We start from the raw sequence: 21,547 nt of genomic DNA, 5'->3' as shown, positions 1-21,547 counted from the left end.
GCCATCAGGGAAACACAAATCAAAACCACAATGAGATATCACCTCACACCAGTGAGAATGGGCAAAATTAACAAGGCAGGAAACTACAAATGTTGGAGAGGATGCAGAGAAAAGGGAACCCTCTTACACTGTTGGTGGGAATGTGAACTGGTGCAGCCACTCTGGAAAACTGTATGGAGAATCCTCAGAGTTAAAAATAGACCTCCGTACGACCCAACAATTGCACTGCTGGGGATTTACCTCAAAGACGCAGATGCAATGAAACGCTGGGACACCCGCACCCTGAGGTTCAGAGCCGCAATGCCCATGATAGCCACACTGTGAAGGGGCCTCGGTGTCCATCAAAGATGAATGGATATGGAGGGTGTGTGGTCTCTGTACAAAATGCAAGATTACTCAGCCGTTAGGAATGACAAACACCCACCATTTGCTTCGACGTGGATGGAACCAGAGGGTGTTACGGCTGAGGGAAGAAGGCAATAGGTGAAGGACAAACATTATATGGTGTCATTCTTTTGGGGAGTATGACAAAAATAGTGAAAGGGAATAGAGGCGAAAGGAGAAAAAAATGAGTGGGAGATGGCAGAGAGGGCAGAACAGGAGAGACTCCTAACCCTGGGAAACGAACAAGGGGTGGAAGAAAGAGAGGAGGGCGGGGGGTGGCGGTGACTGGGCGACGGGCACCGAGGGGGGAACTTGATGGGATTAGCACTGGGGGGTTACTCTCTATGTTGGTAAAACGAACTCCAATAATAAATAAACCGATAAACTCACAAACTTCCCGAGACACAAAAGTCCAGGGCCAGTAGGCTTCCCAGGGGAATTCTATCCAATGCTTCAAGATGAAAGCATACCTATGCTACTAAAGCTGCTCCGAAAGATAGAAAGAGATGGAACACTTTCAACCCCGTTCTTGGAGGCCAGGGTCACCTTAACTCCAGAACCCAAGAACCCACCAAAAAGAAGAATCCTGGACCGATGTCCCTGATGAACGCAGATGCACACCTTCTCCACAAGATACGACCCAACAGGATGCAACGGGACATTATTAAGAAGTTACTCACCACGACCCAGTGGGGTTAATCGCCAGGGTGCAAGGCTGCTTCAGCACTCGGAGAACACTCGATGGGCTTCATTCATCAGATCTGCAAGAGAGAAAACAAGAACCAGATGATCCTCTCAAGAGACGCAGAGGAAGCATTTGACAAAATACGGAATCCATGCCCGATCCAAACGCATCAGAGTACAGGGATACAGGAAACGTCTCTCAGCATCTTCCAAGCCATCTCCGAAAAGCCCGTGGCAAATTATCATTCGCAATGGGGAAACACCGGGAGCCTTGCCCTGAAGAACAGGCACGAGACTGGGATGTCACTCTCACCACTGCTATTCTCAGCACAGTACGAGACGTCATGGCCTCAGCAGTCAGGCAACAAAACGAAACAAAAGGCATTCAAACTGGCAAAGAAGAAGTCAACAACTCCCTCTTCGCCGATGACATTATATTGTACCTAGAAAACCCAAAAGACTCCACCACATGATTGCTCAAACTCCCTACAGCAAGTTCGGCAGTGCGGCAGGATACAAACGTGGGGCCCAGAAACTAGTGGCCTTTCTACATGCGAACAAGGAGACGGAGGAAAGGGACATCGAGGAAAGGGTCAACCCCAATTATACAACTGCAGCACCCCCAAAAAAGCATGAGCTACCTAGGAAGAACCCTAACCAAAGGTGTAAAGGGTCTCTACCCGAAACACTGCAGAACAAGTCTGAAGGAAACTGAGGAAGAAACAAAGAGATGGAAAAGGTTCCATGATGCTGGATTGGAAGAATTAATATTCGGGAAAATGTCAATGTGACCCAGGGCAATTGACACAACTAATGCAATCCCTGTCAGAAATACCATGGACTCTCTTCAGAGAGCTGGAGCAAGTCATCTGAAGACTTGTGTGGAATCCGAAAAGACCCCGAACGGCCACAGGAAGAGTAGCCAAGAAAACCACTGCGGGGGCAGCACAATGCTGGATTTCATGTTGTGCCACGAAGCTGTGACTGGCAAGACAGTGTGATACTGGCACAAAGACAGGCACACCGATCAATGGAACAGAAGAGAGCATCCAGAGGTGGACCCTCAACTCTATGGGTAACTAATATTCGGCCAGGCAGCAAAGACCTTGCAGGGGGAACAAAAAAGACAGTCTCTTCAGTAAATGCTGCTGGGAACACTGGACAGCCACACGCAGAAGAATGAAACTGGACCATTCCTCTCACACCATACACAAGGATAAACTCAAAATGGATGAAGGATCTAAATGCAAGACAAGATTCCATCAAAATCCTAGGGGACAACACAGGCAACAACACCATTCTTGATCTGGTCCACAGCAACTTCGTGCAAATTACATCAGCCACAAAGGCCAGAGAAACAAGAGCAAAAATTGATCGCTGGGACTTCACCAAGATGAGCAGCTTCCGCACAGCAAAAGAAACACTCAAAAAACTTAAAGCCAACGCATAGAATGGGAGAAGATATGTGCAAATGACCCTGTCAGGTAAAGGGCCAGTATCCAAGATCTCTGAAGAACTTCTGCAACTCCACAGCAAAGAGACCAAGGATCCAATCTGGTAGACGGGCAAGAGACGTGAACGGAAATGTCACAGAGGAAGACGTAGGCGTGGCAGACAAGCACATGAGACAATGCACCGCATCACTGGCCGTCAGGGAAATACAGGTCATAAGCACAACGAGATCCCACCTGACACACCAGTGACCACGGTGAATGTTAACAAGACAGGAAGCAGCGAATGTCAGTGATGATGTGGCGAAAGGGGAACCCTCTTGCACTGCTGGTGGGAATGTGACCTGGTGCAGCCACGCCTGGAAAACCGTGTGCAGGTGCCTCAGAGAGGTAACAACAGATCTGCACTGTGATACAGCATGGGGGTGCACTGGTGGAGAGTACCCCAATGATACAGATGCAGGTAAATGCTGGGACACCTGCACCCCGAGGTTTCAAGCGGCAACATCCATGATAGTCACTCTGCGGAAGGAGCCTCGGTGTCCATCGAAAGATGAATGGATAAGGAGGGTGAGTGGTCTCTGCACACAATGGAAGATTACTCAGCCGTTAGAAACGACGAACACCTACCATTTGCTTTGACCTGGATGGAACCGGAGGGTATTAAGGCTGAGGGAAAGAAGACAATCGCGAAGGACAAACATCATATGGTCTCATTCTTCTGGGGAGGATGAAAAAAATAGTGAAAGGGGAGAGAGGGGAAAGGAGAAAAAAATGAGTGGCAGATAGCAGAAAGGTAGACCGAACAGGAGAGACTCCTAACCCTGGGAAACGAACAAGGGGTGGAAGAAAGGGAGGAGGGTGGGGGGTGCGGGTGACTGGGCGACGGGCACGGAGGGGGGCACTTGATGGGATGAGCCCTGGGGGATTATGCTCTATGTTGGCAAAATGAACCCCAATAGGAAATAAGAAACACACCTATAAAGAAACACACAAACCTCCCGAGACACAAAAGTCCGGGGCCAGATGGCTTCCTAGGGGAATTCTATCAAACGCTTCAAGAAGAAATCATACCTGTGCTACCAAAGCTGCTCCGAAAGATAGAAAGAAATGGAATACTTCCAAACTCGTTCTTGGAGGCCAGTGTCACCTTAACTCCAAAACCCAAGACCCCCCCCCACCCAAAGGGAGAATTCTGGACCGATGTCCCTGATGAACACGGATGCACACCTCCACAAGCTATGAGCCAACGGGATCCAACAGGACATTATTAACAAGTTACTCACGATGACCCGGTGGGCTTTATCCCCAGGGTGCAAGGCTTCTTCAGCACTCAGAAAGCACTCAAGGTGCTTCTTCAGATCTGCAAGAGAGAAAACAAGAACCAGATGATCCTCTCAAGAGACGCAGAGGAAGAAGCATTTGACAAAACACAGCATCCATTCCTGATCCAAACGCTTCAGAGTACCGGGATAGAGGGAACGTCCCTCAGCATCTTCAAAGCCATCTACGAAAAGCCCGTGGCAAATTCTCATTCCCAATGGGGAAACACTGGGAGCCTTTCCCCGATGACCAGGCACGAGGCGGGGATGTCCACTCTCACTGCTGCTATTCTCAACATAGTACGAGACGTCGTGGCCTCAGCAATCAGGCAATGAAAAGAAATAAAAGGCATTCAAATTGGCAAAGAAGAAGTCAAACTCTCCCTCTTCACCGATGACATGATACCGTACCTAGAAAACCCAAGACGGCTGGAACTCCTACAGCAAGTTCGGCAGTGTGGCGGGATACAAACTCGGGACCCAGAAACCAGTGGCCTTTCTGTAAGCGAAGAATGAGACCGAGGAAAGGGACATCGAGGAAGGGGTCAACCCCATTTATACAACCGCAGCACCCAAAAAAACCATGAGCTACCTAGGAATAAACCTAACCAAAGGGGTAAAGGATTGCTACCCAAAACACTGCAGAACATGTCTGAAAGAAACTGAGGAAGACACAAAGCGATGGAAAAAGGTTCCATGCTCCTGGTTTGGAAGAATTAATATTGGGGAAAATGTCAACGTGACTCAGGGCAATTTACAGAAATAGTGTAATCCCTCTCAGAAATACCATGGACTATCTTCAGAGAGCTGGAAAAAATCATCTGAAGACTTGTGTGGAATCAGAAAAGACCCCGAACGGCCACAGGAATAGTAGCCAAGAAATCCAATGCAGGGGGTGGGGGTGGGGCAGCACAATGCCAGATTTCAGGGCGCGCCTCAAAGCTGTGAGCATCAGGACAGTGTGGTACTGTCACAGAAACGGACACATGGATCAATGGAACAGAGGAGAGCATCCAGATGTGGACCCTCAACTCTACGGGCAACTAATATTTGGCCAGGCAGGAAAGATGGGAAAAAAAAGACAGTCTCTTCGATCAAGGCTGCTGGGAACACTGGACAGCCACATGCAGAGGAATGAACCTGGACCATTCCTCTCACACCAAACACAAGGATAAACTCAAAATGGATGAAGCATCTAAATGTGAGACAAGATTCCATCAAAACCCCCCGGGAGAACACGGGAAACAACACCCTTCTTGAACTGGGCCACAGCAACTTCTTGCAAATTACATCAGCCACGAAGTCCAGAGAAACAAGAGCGAAAATGGATCGCTGGTACTTCATCAAGATGAGCACTTTCCGCACAGCAAAAGAAACACTCAACAGAACTCAAAGGCGGCCCACAGAATGGGAGAAGAAGGTATGTGCAAATGACCCCGTCAGATAAAGGGCCAGCATCCAAGATCTCTGAAGAACCTCTGCAACTCCACAGCAAAGAGACCAACCATCCCATCCAGAAAACGGGAAAAGTCACGAACAGAAAAGTCACAGAAGAAGACCTATATGTACATGGCTAACAAGCAGGCAAGACAATGCTCTGGGTCACTGGCCATCAGAGTAATAAAGGTCAAAACCACAATGAGATGCCACCTCACACCGGTGAGAACATTAAAAAGACAGGAAACACCAAATTTTGGGGAGGCTGTGGAGAAAGGAGAACGTTTTCAAAATGCAAAAATTTCAGAGGTAGCCATACTCACCTGACAGGGACCAAGCGGGAGGGGCGGGCTCCTGGCCAGGCTGGGGTGCTTGGGGAGGGACCTGAGAGCTGGGAGGGGGAGGCAGGCGGAGTAAGAGCCAAGGGCTTGGGGAGGCTCCTGGGGCCCAGCAGCCCAGGCCCTCAAGCCACCGTCCCAAGGCCGTGCCCTGACATTGCAAAGTGCCTGCACCCTAACCCCTCTGAGCGCACGCACATGGGTTCTGCGGTACCTCCCTGAGCCCGGGGGAGGGGCCCCGCACCCTCCCTGAGCCGCCCAAAGGAGACCTGGCCTGACCTGTAGGAGGCCCCACCGCCGACCCCTCCGCCAACAGGTCCCACCACTCCTCCCCCGCAGCCCTCTGCCCGGCACCCTGGCGGCCCAAAGGGTGTGGGTCCGGCTCGCCACGGGGCCACCTCCATGCAGCCCCAAGGCCCGCTGTCCCCCTCCCGGTCCCTGCCAGGCACCTGCTGCGCCACACGCGAGGGTCAGATGCCCCTCGCACAGCCACCCCGGGGCCCGTCACGCCTCCCGGGGCCCACGCTGACCTGCGCGCAGGGGGCCGAGGCCTGCAGAGCCGCTGCCGGGAGCCCGGAGCGCCAGGAACCGCAGGCCTGGAGGGGCGGCGCGGCCGAGCTACCTCCTGCCACCGCCGGGTCGCCGCATCTGCGCACAGCTCCTCCTGTGGCCAGCCGCGGCCCGCTTCAGGTCACGCTCGGGGTCAGGCGCAGGGGCAAGCTCCTGGAACCCTGTGGCCTCACCCCCGCTCCCGTCCCTGGGCCCGCCCCCCGCACAGAGGCCCGCCCTTCGCGGAGTTCAGAGCGGAGTGGAGAATGCCTATGCCTCTGCCGGGTAGTCTGGTCAGGCGCTGGGTTTGAGGCCTTGAGCCCCCCGCTCAGTCCCAAGGGACTCCTGCTCATGGAGGCACGAAGCCTCTCTCTGGCTCTGTGTCTCCCTCCCTGTCCTTCCGTCCGGGTCTCTGTCTCTCCCTCCCGGTCTCACTCTCTGTCCCTCCTGGTCTGGCCCTGTCTCCCTCCCTATCTCTCAATCTTAGCCACAGCAATCAGACATCAAAGAGAAATAAAGTGCATCCGGAATTGCAAGGATGAAGTAAAACTTTCACTATTTGCAGTTGACATAATAGTACACACAGAAAACCTTAAACACTCCTTCAAAAACATTCTATAGCTGAGAAATAAATTTGTAAAGTCACAGGATACAAAAACAACACACAGAAATCTGTATCATTTCTATACACTAATAATGAAACAGCAGAAGGACAAATTAATAAAATAATCCCATTTACAATTGAACCAGAAATATTAAAATACCTAGGAATAAGCTTAACCAAAGAGGTAAAAGACCTATACTCTGAAAACTATAAAACAATGATTAAAGAGTTGAAGATGACACAATTGGAAAGACATTCCATGCTTATGGATTAGAAGGCCAAATACTGGGATCCCTGGGTGGTGCAGCGGTTTGGCGCCTGCCTTTGGCTCAGGGCGCAATCCTGGAGACCTGGATCGAATCCCACGTCGGGCTCCCGGTGCATGGAGCCTGCTTCTCCCTCTGCCTGTGTCTCTGCCTCATTCTCTCTCTCTCTCTGTGACTATCACAAATAAATAAAAATTAAAAAAAAATTAAAAAAAAAAAGGCCAGATACTGTTAAAAGGTCTATGCCAACCAAAGAAATCTACACTTTGGATGCAATTCCTATCAAAATATCACCGGCATTCTTCACAGAGCTAAAACAATCCTAAAATTTATATGGAACCACAGAATACCCCAAGCAGCCGAAGCAATCTTGGAAAAACAAAACAGGAGGTAACACATTCCAGACTTCCAGTTCTATTACAAAGCTGTAGTAATTCAGAAAGTATACTGTTAGTACAAAATGGACACACAGATTAATAAAACAACACTAAAAAATCTATAATTATATGATCATTTACTCTCTGACAAAGCAGGAAAAAATAATGGGAAAAAGTCTCTTCAACAAGTGCTGTTGGGAAACTGGATAGCTACTTGCAAAAACAATGAAAGTAGGCCATTTTCTTACACCATACACAAAATATACTCAAAATGTATCAAAGACCTAATTGTGAGATCTGAAAGTATAAAAATTCTAGAAGAGAGCAATTTCTCTGGTATTCCTGTAGCGACATTTTTCTAGACATGTCCCCTAAACTATGAGGATGCAGCAAAGGTGGTCCTAAGAGGAAAGTATATAGCAACACAGGCCTTTCTCAAGAAACAAGTTGCAAAGACACAACATAACCTGAAATCTAAAGGAGCTGATAAAAGAACAACAGATAAAGCCTAAATCTAGCAGGAGAAGAAAAATAATAGAGTGGACCATAAAGCAATGATATGGGGGAAAAAACAGAAAAGATCAATGAAATTAATAGCTGATTCTTCGAAAGAATTAATAAAATCGATAAATGCCTAGCCAGACTTATCAAAAAGAGAAAAGAGAAAGGACTCAAAGAAATAAAATCATGAATGAAAAAGAGATCACAAGCAACACTGAAGAAATACAATTATAAGAGAATATTGTGAGCAATTATATCCCAACAAATTAGGCAATTTGGATGCATTCCTAGAAATATATAAACTACTAAAACGGAAACAGGAAGAAATAGAAAATCTGAACAGAGCCATAACCAGCAAAGAAATTGAATCAGATCTCAAAGGTCTCCTAACAAACAAGAGTCCAGGGCCAGACGGCTTCCCAGGGGAATTCCACCAAACATTTAAATAATTAGTACCTATTCTGAAACTGTTCCAAAAACTAGAAATGGAAGAATAACTTCCAAACTCATTCTATGAGGCCAGCATCAATCCCAACACCAAATAAAGACCCCACCCAAAAGAAGTACAGATCAAAGATCCCTGATGAATATGGATGCAAAAATTGTCACCAAGATAGTAGCAAATTGGATCCAAAAGTTCATTAAAAGGATTATTTACCATGACCAAAAGGAATTTATTCCTGAGATGCAAGGGTGGTTCAACAGTTGCAAATCAACATGATACACAACATTAATAAAAGACAAAATACAGCATTCTTTCTTGATTGAAACTCACTGCAGTATAAAGACAGAAGGAACTTACCTCAGTATCCTAAAAGCCATACAAAAAATCCACAGTGAATATCATCCTTAACAGGGAAAAACAGAGATTTTCTTCCAGGGTCAGGAATAAGACAGGGATGTCCACTCTCACTGCTGTTCAACATAGTGCTAGAAGTCCTAGCCTCAGAAATCAGACAAATAAAAAGCATCCAAATTGGCAAAGAAGTCAAACTTTCACTATTTGTAGACAACATGATACTTTATATAGAAAACCCAAAAGATTCCATCCCAAAATTGCTTGAACTGATGTAGGAATTCAGCAAAATCGCAGAATATAAAATCAATGCACAGAAGTCAGTTGCATTTCTATACACTAAACATGAACGGATGAAAGAAATGAAGGAATGGATCCCACTTACAATTGTCCCCCAAACCATGAGACACCTTGGAATAAACCAAAGAGGTAAAGGATCTGTACTCTGGATACTATGGAATGCTTATGAAAGAAATTGAGGAAGACATAAAGAAAAGGAAAAACATTCCATTCTCATGCATTGGAAGAACAAATATTGTTAATGCTACCCCAAAAGTTGTCTATTGCTACCCAGAGCAACCTACACATTCAGTGCAATCTCTATCAAAATACCAATTTTTAAAAGGTTTTATTTATTTATTCATGACAGATACACAGAGAGGGAGAGAGAGAGGCAGAGACACAGGCTGAGGGAGAAGCAGGCTCCATGCAGAGAGCCCAACGTGGGACTGGATCCCGAATCTCCAGGATCCGGCCCTGGGCTGAAGGTGGCGCTAAACCGCTGAGCCACCTGGGCTGCCCGCATTAGCATTTTTTACAGAGCTGAAACCAACAACTCTAAAATTTTTTAAAATAAATTTATCTTTTATTGGTGTTCAATTTGCCAACATATAGAATAACACCCGGTGCTCATCCCGTCAAGTGCCCACCTCAGTGCCCATCACCCCCACCCCCCACCCTCCTCTGCTTCTACCACCCCTAGTTCGTTTCCCAGAGTTAGGAGTCTTTCATGTTCTGTCTCCCTTTCTGATATTTCCCACTCATTTTTTCTCCTTTCTCCTTTATTCCCTTTCACTATTTTTTATCGTCCCCAAATGAATGAGATCATATAATGTTTGTCCTTCTCCAATTGACTTATTTCACTCAGCCATAATACTCTCCAGTTCCATCCACGTCGAAGCCAATGGTGGGTATTTGTCATTTCTAATGGCTGAGTAATATTCCATTGTATACATAAACCACATCTTCTTTATCCATTCATCTTTCTATGGACACCGAGGCTCCTTCCACAGTGCGGGTATTGTGGACATTGCTGCTACAAACATCGGGGTGCAGGTGTCCCGGCATTTCATTGCATCTGTATCTTTGGGGAAAATCCCCAACAGTGCAATTGCTGGGTCCATAGAGCAGATCTATTTTTAACTCTTTGAGGAACCTCCACACAGTTTTCCAGAGTTGCTGCACCAGTTCACATTCCCACCAACAGTGCAGGAGGGTCCCCCTTTCTCCACATCCTCTCCAACATTTGTGGTTTCCTGCTTTGTTAATTTTCCCCATTCTCACTGGTGTGAGGTGGGATCTCATTGTGGTTTTGATTTGTAGTTCCCTGATGGCAAGTGAGCGGAGCATTTTCTCATGTGCTTGTTGGCCACGTCTATGTCTTCCTCTGTGAGATTTCTCTTCATGTCTTTTGCCCATTTCATGATTGGATTGTTTCTTTGCTGTTGAGTTTAAGAAGTTCTTTATAGATCTTGGAAACTAGCCCTTTATCTGATATGTCATTTGCAAATATCCTCTCCCATTCTGTAGGTTGTCTTTGAGTTTTGTTGATGGTATCTTTTGCTGTGCAAAAGCTTCTTATCTTGATGAAGTCCCAATAATTCATTTTTGCTTTTGTTTCTCTTGCCTTCATGGATTAATCTTGCAAGAAGTTACTGTGGCCAAGTTCAGAAAGGGTGTTGCCTGTGTTCTCCTCTAGGATTTTGATGGAATCTTGTCTTACATTAAGATCTTTCATCCATTTTGAGTTTATCTTTGTGGATGGTGCAAGAGAGTGGTCTAGTTTCATTCTTCTGCACGTGGATGTCCAATTTTCCCAGCACCATTTATTGAAGAGACTGTCTTTTTTCCAGTGGATAGTCTTTCCTCCTTTGTCGAATACTATTTGGCTATAAAGTTGAGGTTCCACTTCTGGATTCTCTATTCTGTTCCATTGATCTATGAAACAACCCTAAAATTTGTATGAAACCAGAAAAGACCTCAAATCACCAAAGTAATGTTGAAAAAGAAAACCAAAGCTGGAGGCAGCAAAATTCTGGACTTCAAGCTGTATTACAAAGCTCTGATCATCAAGACAGTATGGTTCTGATACAAAACAGACACATATATCGATGAGACAGAATAGAGAACCCAGAAATGGACCATCAACTCTACGGTCAACTAATCTTTGACAAAGCAGGAAAGAACATCCAGTGGAAAAAGACATTTTTTCAACAAATGGTGTTAGGAAAATTATACAGCCACATGCAGAAGAATGAAACTGGACCACTTTCTTACACCATACACAAAGATAAGCTCAAAATGGGCGAAACACCTAAATGTGAGACAGGAATCCATCAAAATCCTAGTGGAGAATACAGGCAGCAATCTGTTGAACTCAGCCGCAGCAACTTCTTTCTAGACATGTCTCTGGAGACAAGGGAAACAAAAGCAAAAGTGAACTACTGAAACCTCATCAGGATAAAAATTTTTGCACAGTAAAGGAAAAAACCAACAAAACTAAAAGGCAACTATGGAATGGGAGAAGATATTTGCAATGATCTTATCAGGTCAAGGGCTAGTATCCAAAATCGATAAAGAACTTATCAAACTCAAGCAAAAAATTCAGTTGAGAAATGGACAGAAGACATGAACAGACGTTTGTCCAAATAAGACATACACATGGCCAACAGACACATGAGAAAATGTTCCACGTGACTTGTCATCAGGGAAATACAGATCAAAGCCAAAATGAGATGCCACCTCACACCAGTCAGAATGGCTAAAATTAACAAGACAGGAAACAACTGATGTTAGCAAGGATGTGGAGAAAGGGAACCCTTTTACACTCTTGGTGAGAATGCAGACTTTTGCAGCCTCTGTGGAAAACAGAATGGAAGTTCCTCAAAAACTGAAAAATAAAACCATCCTACCACGCAGTAATTGTACTATTAGGTATTTATCTAAAGGATACAAACATAGTTATTCAAAGTAGCTCAAGCAGTCCAATGTTTATAGCAGCAGTGCGTACAACAGCCAAAATATGGAAAGAGCCAAGATGCCCATTGAGAGGTGAATGGAGAAGCAATATATATGGATATAATATGGAATATTACCCAACCATCAAAAAGAATGAAATCTTGCCATTTGCAGTGATGTGACTAGAACTAGAGGGTATGATGCTAAGTGAAGTAAGTCAGTCAGAGAAAGACAGATACCATAATATTTCACACATACGTAAAATTTAAGAAATAAGACAGATGAACATAGGGGAAAGGAAGGAAAAATAAGATGAAAATTGAGAGGGAGGCAAACCATGGGAGACTCTTAACACTAGGAAACAAACAGGGTTGCTGGAGGGGAGGGGAGTGAGGGGATGAGGTAAATGGGTGATGGACATTAAGGCAGGCACATGATGTAATGAGCACTGGATGTTATATGCAACTGATGAATCACTAAGCTCTGCCTCTGAAACTAGTAAAACTATTCGGACTGTATCAAAACAAAATGCTTCTGCACAGTGTAGGAATCATCAACAAAACTAAAAGGCAACCTATGAAATGGTCTGGGGATATAGTGCACAGCACGGTGACTATAGTTAACAATATTACATATTTGAAAGTTGATAAGAATGTAAACCTTAAAAGTTCACATCACAAGAAAAAGAATTTGTAACCATGTGAGGTGTGGATGTTAATTAAATTTATTGTAGTAATTTCACAGTATATATATATATATATTTCAAATTAATATGCAGTACACTGTTTACTGGAATTTAAATAAAAATATTTTTAAACTGTTATATTCTTTACATTTATGCAATATTACATGTCATTTATATGTCAATAAAGCTGGAAAAATTAATTTTTAAAATTGTTTTTACGTTTTCCATCCACACCTCAGAGACAGTGCTATTATCCTTATTGGGCTTTTCGTTGGTTAATTTACATTCTTGAACTTGTACTATCTCATTATTCCTTGGCTCAAAGACCTCCAGTAGGCAGGAAGATACAAAACAATAATAAAAGTAGCCAAGAATTACCATGTTTGTGAAATCACTTAATTCTCACAGCAACTCCATGATATAGGGACTACTACCATGATCATCTTGTAGCTTAAAGATAAAGAGGGGCATGGAAAGCTGAAATAACATCCACTTTGGAAGAGCTAGTAACAGAAGGGGTAGGAATTTGAACCCAGTTAGGGATGAATCTTATGTTCATCCATAAACCCACTTCCTTAAACTACCTCTCTACAGTTTACAAGAACAGTTGTTGCCTCAGGAAGACTACACCCTGGAACATCCTCACTCAGAAAACAATCACAGGATGTAGAAGCCACCAGAAGGCAGGTAACTTCCACTTTTTATTCTATACTTCTACATTCTGAGGGTTTTTTTGCAACAAACATGTATTCTTTGTAATGATCATTATCCATAAAGATGGTACTTAAAATGGAAGACAGGGCATGACAAGTTTTTCAAAGAAAAGGATAAATTTAGCCCCAAGATCACAAAACTAAGGAGTATGCCCCCACACTCTCCCTCTATCTCTGGTAAGCACCAATCTATTCTGTTTCTATCAATTATTATGTAAGTGAGATTATAAGTGTTCATCATTCTCTGACTTATTTCACCTAGCATAATTCCTCCAATGTCTATCCATGTTGTCATAAATGGCAAGATTTTCTTTATGGCCAAATAGTATTCCTTCATCCATTCATTTGTTGATAGATACTTAGGTTGTTACCATTGGTTAGCTATGGTGAATAATGCTGTGATGAATATGGGGTGTAGACATATTCAGGGTGGTGATTTTGTTTCATTGAGTTATATATCCAGAAGTGCATCTATTTATAGTTTCTTGAGGACCCTTCCTACTGTTTTCCATAGTGGCTGTCCCAATTTCCACTCTCAGATGGACCGCTTTCAGACAGTAAAGAGTGTCCCTGAGGAGAGCAGTGCTAGCCACTTGGATGGACACATGAAAGGACAAAGTTAGAGGGACCCAGGTAGAAGGAATGGGGCACTGAGAGGGGGGAATCCAAGGGCTTCTGTTCCTGTTATGACTTTGATTGCACCTCCAAAAGAGATATATTGAAGTCCTAAGCCCTGGATACCTGAGAATATGATCTTATTTGGAAATAGGGTCATTGCTGATGTTATCAGTTAAATGAGGTCATACTGAAATAATGTGGGCCCCAACCTAATACGGCTAGTGTCCCTATCCCTATAAAAAGAGGAGGGAGACACACAAGGGAACTCCATGTGAAGATGGAGGCAGAGATCAGAGTGATGTGTCTATAAGCCAAGGGGTGACAAAGATTGCTGCAGCCACCAGAAGCCAGGACAAAGGCATGGGACAGTATCTTCTCCACAGCCTCCTGAAGGAGCCAACCCTGCTGGCTCCATGTTCAGACTTTTAGATGCCACAACTGTGAGAATACACATTTTTGTTGTTTAAGCTACCTGGTTGGTGGCACTCTGTTATGGTAGTCCTAAGAAACCAAGACAGTTACCTTCATAATTTGAACCCAAGATGCCTCCCTGCTGCACACCTTCACACACACACCACCCTGTCCAAACTTTCATTCATAGCCCTCACATGAAACTTTCTAGTTTTTGACTTCTAGGCTTATTTTGTTAACTGGAAAACTTCCATATCTTCATCCTAACTCTTTTTCATTCACCCTTATATGTTCTGCCCATTACATGTTCGTATGGGGTTAGAAAATACCTTCTGGTCCTGTGAATTAGTGAGTGGGGAAGAGTGCTTTAAGCTGGTAGTAAGAAGTAGTTAGGGTGACATTTTCTTATAGTCATTTCCTTTCATGATCCCATGGCAGCTGGATGTAGAGTCTTGATTCTCACTGAGCAGTGGTCTCAGGGAAGCATCCCTATGCTGGGCCAAGAATCCCACCCAGACCTGCACATAACCTTTACCTCCCCTGGTTTACTGGCAAGATTGTCTGAGCATCACAATGTTGTGCACAATGCCCTGCACATCAGGACCTGCAGCCCTACTTCTTGTTATCAGGCCACCTGCCGGTACATCCTTACTCTGACTTGCCCACGTCTCAGATGAACAGTGGTGGGCCTCAGGATGACACCTTACTCTTAGCTCTCCAGACTGGCTTTTGAGGAGTTCCATCCCCACCTCTTGAAATAACCAAAAATCTGGGATTCAGGGTTGGGACCCTCATTCTTGGTATTGGTGGTTTCTCCACATGACAACTGCCTTTTCATTTTCCCTCTAGGCCTCAGGGAGTGGGATTTTCACAGGCTTACATGAATCTTACCTGAATCCCATTTATCTTCCAAGCCTCAGGTTCAGAAAAATGCTGCCTATCTGTGCTCTTGAATTACAAGCTCTATGAAAAGTGACGAGTGAGAGCATTATAGCAGCAGCTATAGCTAAACTTTATTCAAATCTAGTCATGCTAGCATTGTTCTAGGTGCTTTGAGCCTAGGCACTCTGGCTCCAGAATCCAGGTAAAAAAAAAACTGTAAGCTTTTATACTTCCCTTAGGCCCAGGTTCTTAGAAGGGATATGATAGATATTGGTGAGTACATCAAGGGCCAGAAATTGAGGGGGAAATGAGTAACTGGTTGTCTTTCTCCAGGGTGGGTTCCACCATGAACACTGCCTGTGCTCAACCCAATTCTATCACTTCCAGACCCTTCTCTGCCTTCTCAAACTTCGACCTAACTTTGGTCATTTGACATGTTCAGAAAAGGGTGGAATTTTGATGAGTTGGACATCTGCCAGGTATATAAGTGAATACCATAAAGAGGGCTTGAGTGTGTTTATGAAGCTTTTATTTCCTCCTCCGCCTAAGCATGACATAGTCTATCCTTGGAAGAAGTACAAACACCATCTGTCCCTTGTCAAGCCCAGTGACCAGAGGGCTTGGTCACTCAAAGAACCTGTACTCTTGGGTGGCAGGCTACCAGGGATTGTGCAAGCATTGGGTGGCCCCAGGCTGGGGGTGGACAACTTGACACCATCACATCTCTTTGGTCTGTGTCTTCCTACGTGTTTTTAGGGGTAGACAGTAATAAAAATTCCCTGCCTGAAATGATAGTCAGTGACTGAAGAACTAATGTTTCCCTCTGCCCTGGCTTCTCTTCATTTCTATCTTTCTCTTTAGAATGAGAAAGTTGGCTGTGACACCCTGTTTCAAAGACTCACATCCGAGGAAAATCCATTCTCAACAAGGCAGAAGATCAGGCCATTTGAGCATGCCCTGTGCCAATGAAAGCACATGTTCAGTTGTATACATTTGCCCTTGCTTTCAGATGTTTTTATTCTCGGTCTGCATCCTTCACCTTGAGATTTTAGAAGCTAGAAACACTTTCTTCTACTTAGTTGTAAGTCAGATGCTATTGCATGGAAACTTCATGGTCTTTAGCCAGCAGGGTGGACAGCAAGTTAGAGATGACAGCCATGTGTTATCCTGGTATCAGCCAGGCTAAGTACTGCTAAGTACTAAGAGGCTAAGTACCGCTGCTATACCAAGTGACTCCAAGGTGTCAGAAGCTACAAAATTAAAGATTTATTTCTTGCTCACACCATCTGGGTCAGCCGCATGTCTACTCTAAATCATATTAACCTGGGACTCAAGTTGATGGAGAAGATGCTTTCTAAAGAATTGCTGGGTGTCATGGTGGAGGGAAGAAAGAGCATGGAGATTAACACCACTGAACTGTGCAATTAAAAATGTTTAATATAGGGACGCCTGGGTGGCTCAGCTGTTGAGCATCTGCCTTTGGCTCAGGGCATAATCCTGAAGTCCCAGTATCAAGCCCCACATTGGACTCCCTGCATGGAGCCTGCTTCTCCCTCTGCCTGTATCTCTGCCTGTCTGTGTGTGTGTGTGTGTGTGTGTGTGTGTGTCTCATGAATAAATAAGTAAAATCTTTAAAAAATTTTAAGATAGTATTTTTTTACCTTATATGCATTGTACCACAATAAAAAAATGAAGAGAGATAGAGAGAACCATACTCCAAGTATACCCTAGCTTCTGCTGGAACATAGAATACACATTTCTGCTCACATTTTAGTATTCAGAGCAAATCATATGACCATGTCTATTGTCAGTGAGACAAGGAAGTATACTCTACCCTAACAGTGTCAGTGAATCTCTGAAGATACTAATACATTCTCTCAGACCCTGTTTCTTTTCACGAGCAAGCCCTTGGCTATTCCTCTAAGAACTGGGGAGGTAGGGCAGCAACAGATAGAGCTAGCTTTCTGTGGTTCTCCTGATGTTGAGAGCAGTTGGTGGTGGAGGCAACAGGCACGAGACAAAATTAGGAGACCCACATCACCTCTCAGTCAACTTTAGCCAAGTTTTGCATTTCTCTGAGCCTCAGATTCTTCATCTGAGGAATCAGAGATTAGATCAGACAAGTGCTGATGTTGGTGCCAGCTGGAGCTTTCCTGTGCATCTTCTATTTTACCCTACTTTCTTATGTTGAATTCTACCCAGATAGACCTGGGGGTGTGGGGTGGTGGGAGGAGGCAGGGTGGGAGACACTGGTAAAAAGACTGGACAATCCTTGTTCTGCATCACCTCATTGAAGTATGACACTCCCATTCTAACAAGTGCTAACAAACCATCCCTCCACTGGTTTATTCCATGGACCAATGCAGAAGGGCTCCTTGAGAAGTGGAAAGACTAAAGACAAAAGGATTTGAAGCACAGAATCCTTTAATAATGGTAGCCCATTTGGGCATCGCTCTCTCTATGATTCAAAGGGGAAATTCCTTCTGGGGTTTGCTTCTGTACAGGGAAGCTCTTACAATATGTTGAGGAGAAGGTTGTTCTTCAAGCAAGTGTGTCCCAAGGACCTTCTCAGCAACACTAGGAGATAATAAAACATTCGGGTAAAACTACCAGTGCTGCCAAGATGAGCTCTATAACCAAGGGGACTTCCAAGGTGAGTGCCAACACATCTCTGCTCTCCCTCCCTTCCCATCCTTTATCCCAATCCATTGTCTTATGTCTGTCTTTTTTTTAATTTTTTTAATTTATTTATTTATGATAGTCATACAGAGAGAGAGAGAGAGAGAGAGAGAGAGAGAGGCAGAGACATAGGCAGAGGGAGAAGCAGGCTCCATGCACCGGGAGCCCGACGTGGAACTCGATCCTAGGTCTCCAGGATTGCGCCCTGGGCCAAAGGCAGGCGCCAAACCGCTGCGCCACCCAGGGATCCCTTATGTCTGTCTTCTAAGTACCTTCCTACGACCTGTCTCTCTGCTTCTGAGCTGCCTATTGATTTTCCTCACTGACTGTCTTTCCTTCCTGTGAAGGAATAGGCACAAGCCCTTCTTTTAAGGAAGACTGAATGGCAGCTGGGCGGCTGGGATGGGTCCTCAGGATTTACACTAAGTATGAGTTTGTAGGTTTAAATTGTTTGCTTTTCCATTCCAGTTGAAAAGTGTTTGTCCTTGCCTATTTATTTCTTAACTCTCTCAACAGTATTTTTTTATTGAAGTATAATTAACATACAGTATTATATTAGTTTCAGGTGTACAATACAGCGATTCAACAATTCTATATATTGCTCGGGGCTCATCAAGATAAATGTACTCTTAATCTCTTTCACCTATATAATCCATCTTCCACCCACCTACCTGCTAGCAACCATCAGTTTATGCTATTTAAGAGTGGTTTTTGTTTGCCTTTTTAAAAACCTTTGTTTGCTAATTTGTTTCATTTTTAAAATTCTATATATGAGTGAAATCACATGATAGATATTTATTTTTCCTTGACTGCCTTATTTCACTTAGCATTTATGCTCTAAATCTATCCATGTTATTTGAAATGGAAAGATCTCATCCGTTTTTATGGTTGTGTAATATCCTCTTGTATAGACACGCCTGGGTGGCTCAGTGCTTAAGCATCTGATTTTGGCTCAGGTTGTGATCCTGGGGTCCCAGGATTGAGTCCCATACTGGGCTCCCTGAAGGGAGCCTGCTTCTCCCTCTGCCTATATCTCTGCCTCTCTTTCTCTGTGTCTCTAATGAATAAATAAATTTATTTATTCATACACACACACACACATACATATCACGTGTTCTTTATCCATTCTTCAGTCCATGGACACCCGGGTTGTTTTTTCATATATCAGCTATTGCAAATAATTCTACAATAAACATAGGGGTGCATATATCTTTTCAAATTAGTGTTTTTCATTTTCTTTGGGTAAATACCCCAGTAATGAAATTATGGGATCATATGGAATTTCCATTTTTATTTTTTTGAGGAACCTCCATACTGTTTTCCACAGTGGCTATCCCCAATTTGCATTCCTACCAACAGCACACAAAGATTCCATTTTCTCTGCACCCTCACAAATAATTGTTATTTCCTATGTTTTTTATTTTAGCCATTCTGACAGGCATAAAGTGATATCTCATTATAGTTTGAACTTGCATTTTCCTGATGATTAGTGATGTTGAGAATCTTTTTTTATGTGTCCGTTGGCCATCTATATATCTTTCTTGGAAAAATGTCTATTCAGGTCCCATGCCCATTTTTTTTTCCATGCCCATTTTTTTTAATTTTTATTTATTCATGATAGGCACACAGTGAGAGAGAGAGAGAGGCAGAGACATAGGCAGAGGGAGAAGCAGGCTCCATGCACCGGGAGCCCGAAGTGGGATTCGATCCCGGGTCTCCAGGATCGCGCCCTGGGCCAAAGGCAGGCGCCAAACCACTGCGCCACCCAGGGATCCCTCCATGCCCATTTTTTAATTGGATTATTCGTGGGGCTTTTTTGGTATTGAGTTGTATAAGCTCTTTATATATTTAGAATATTATTTATATATAATTTTTATTAGTGTTTATATTATTTATATATTTTATTTTTTATAAGTTATATATTATTTATATATTTAATTATATATTTAAAAGATATATATAATTTGCAAATATCTTTCTTCATTCAGTAGGTTGCCTTTTTATTTTGTTGGTGATTTTCTTTGCTATGCAAAAGCTTTTTATTTTGGTGTAGTCCCAGTAGTTTATTTTTGTTTTATTTCCTTTGCTAAAGGAGATATATAAAGAAAAATGTGTCTACAGATGATGTGAAATTACTTCCAATGTTTGGTTATGGACTGGAAGAACGAGTATTGTCAAAATGTCCATACTACCCAAGCAATCTACAGATATGCAATTCCTATCAAAATACAACAGTATTTTTTACAGAACTAGAGAAAATAAAAGTAAAATTTGCACCACAAAAGACTGAGTAGCCAAAGCAATCCTGAGGGAATAAAGCTCAAAGTATCACAATCCCAGATTTCAAGATACACTACAGAGCTGTAGTGATCAAAACAGTATGGTACTGGCACGAAAACAGACACATAGATCAATGGAACAGAAGAGAGAATGCAGAAATAAACCCATGCTTGTATGGTCAATTTATCTATGGCAAAGGAGAGAAGAATATACAATGGGGGAAAAGGCAGTCTCTCCCAAAAATGTGCTGGGAAAACTGGGCAGCTACATGTATACAAAAGCATGAAACCAGACCACTTTTTTATGCCATTCACAGAAATAAGCTAAAAATGTATTAAAGACTTAGATGTGAAACTTGAAATGATAAAATTTCTTACCAGTATTTTTTAAGACCACAAGTTACCTTCTGGCATCTAAGCATTTTTCTCCAGCCAGGGCAAAGGATCAATTCATGAAAGAAGCAAATAAACCAAATTCCTATAAGATCCTCTATCTTTCCACTTAATACCTACTCCCCTCCACACACACACACACACACACACACACACACACACACACACCCTCCATGCCATCCTAGTTTTAAATAATTTTGATTTTGGGTGGAGGAATCATGGAATAAGCATGATCTTGGTTGGGGGATAATAAATTCTCTGAGCTCCTTTTATGGCTTACTCTTTGAGATGAAAATTTTCTTTCTTCATTCAGTGCCTCAGGAATCCTCAGTACCCAATGGCATTAAGTGTCCTGCCTGCTACAACGTGTATGATGTTTCCTGCGACCCAGTTCTTCTTGCCTGCACTGGTACAGAGACAAAGCGTGTGGAAGTTATTGGCATAGGTACAACTATTTCCACAGGATTCTTGGTGTTCATTTTCTCAAAGGATATATCTGTGCTAGTTATCTTTGCTGTGTAATCATTACTCCAAAACTTGGCAGTTTAAAACAATGAGCATTTATTATTTCATGGCATCTGAGGGTCAGGAGTTTGGAAGTGGCCTAGCTAAGTGCTTCTGGCTGAGTTTCTCATGAAGTTGTAATCTAGCTGTCAGCAGGGCCTGTCACCAGGAAGACCTGCTTCCAAGATCACCCATGTAGTTGTCAGGCTTGGTTCTTCTCTACATGGGTCTCTGTGTGGGCTGCCTGGATGTCCTTATAATGTATTCCCCCACAGCAAGTGATGAGAGAGAGAGAGAGAGAGAGATAGAGAGAAGAGAAGAGAAGAGAGAAGAGAGATAAGAGAGATGGAGGGAGGGAGGAAGAGCACTAACTGGCATTTCTCAGGGCAAATGATGACAGAGGGAGAAGAGGAGGAGAAGAGGGAGGGAGGAAGGAG

The 21,547-nt window shown here is 43.6% G+C and overlaps 2 long non-coding RNA genes across 6 annotated transcripts in view; one reads left to right on the top strand and one right to left on the bottom strand.

Annotated features, from left to right (window-relative positions):
* LOC144309653 (uncharacterized) overlaps nt 1-21,547 on the top strand; it is a 42,378-nt gene that overhangs the window by 19,408 nt on the left and 1,423 nt on the right. For 4 of the 5 annotated variants that reach the window (XR_013375586.1, XR_013375589.1, XR_013375588.1 and 1 more), the window contains exons 3-5: nt 13,226-13,318; nt 17,760-17,908; nt 20,920-21,178. This is a non-coding gene — a long non-coding RNA (uncharacterized LOC144309653). Of the gene's footprint in view, nt 1-13,225; nt 13,319-17,759; nt 17,909-20,919; nt 21,179-21,547 lie in introns of those variants that run through there. The other variant, XR_013375590.1, reaches the window with a different exon arrangement.
* LOC144309654 (uncharacterized) lies at nt 936-21,034 on the bottom strand. The gene is made up of 3 exons (XR_013375591.1): nt 20,887-21,034; nt 3,806-3,882; nt 936-1,145 (listed from the first exon to the last, which is right to left on the bottom strand). It is a non-coding gene; the product is annotated as an uncharacterized LOC144309654 (long non-coding RNA).

This window comes from Canis aureus, unplaced genomic scaffold (assembly GCF_053574225.1).
Source record: "Canis aureus isolate CA01 unplaced genomic scaffold, VMU_Caureus_v.1.0 ptg000135l_RagTag, whole genome shotgun sequence".
Taxonomy (NCBI): Eukaryota; Metazoa; Chordata; class Mammalia; order Carnivora; family Canidae; genus Canis; species Canis aureus.
This window is presented reverse-complemented; position numbering and strand designations above follow the sequence as displayed.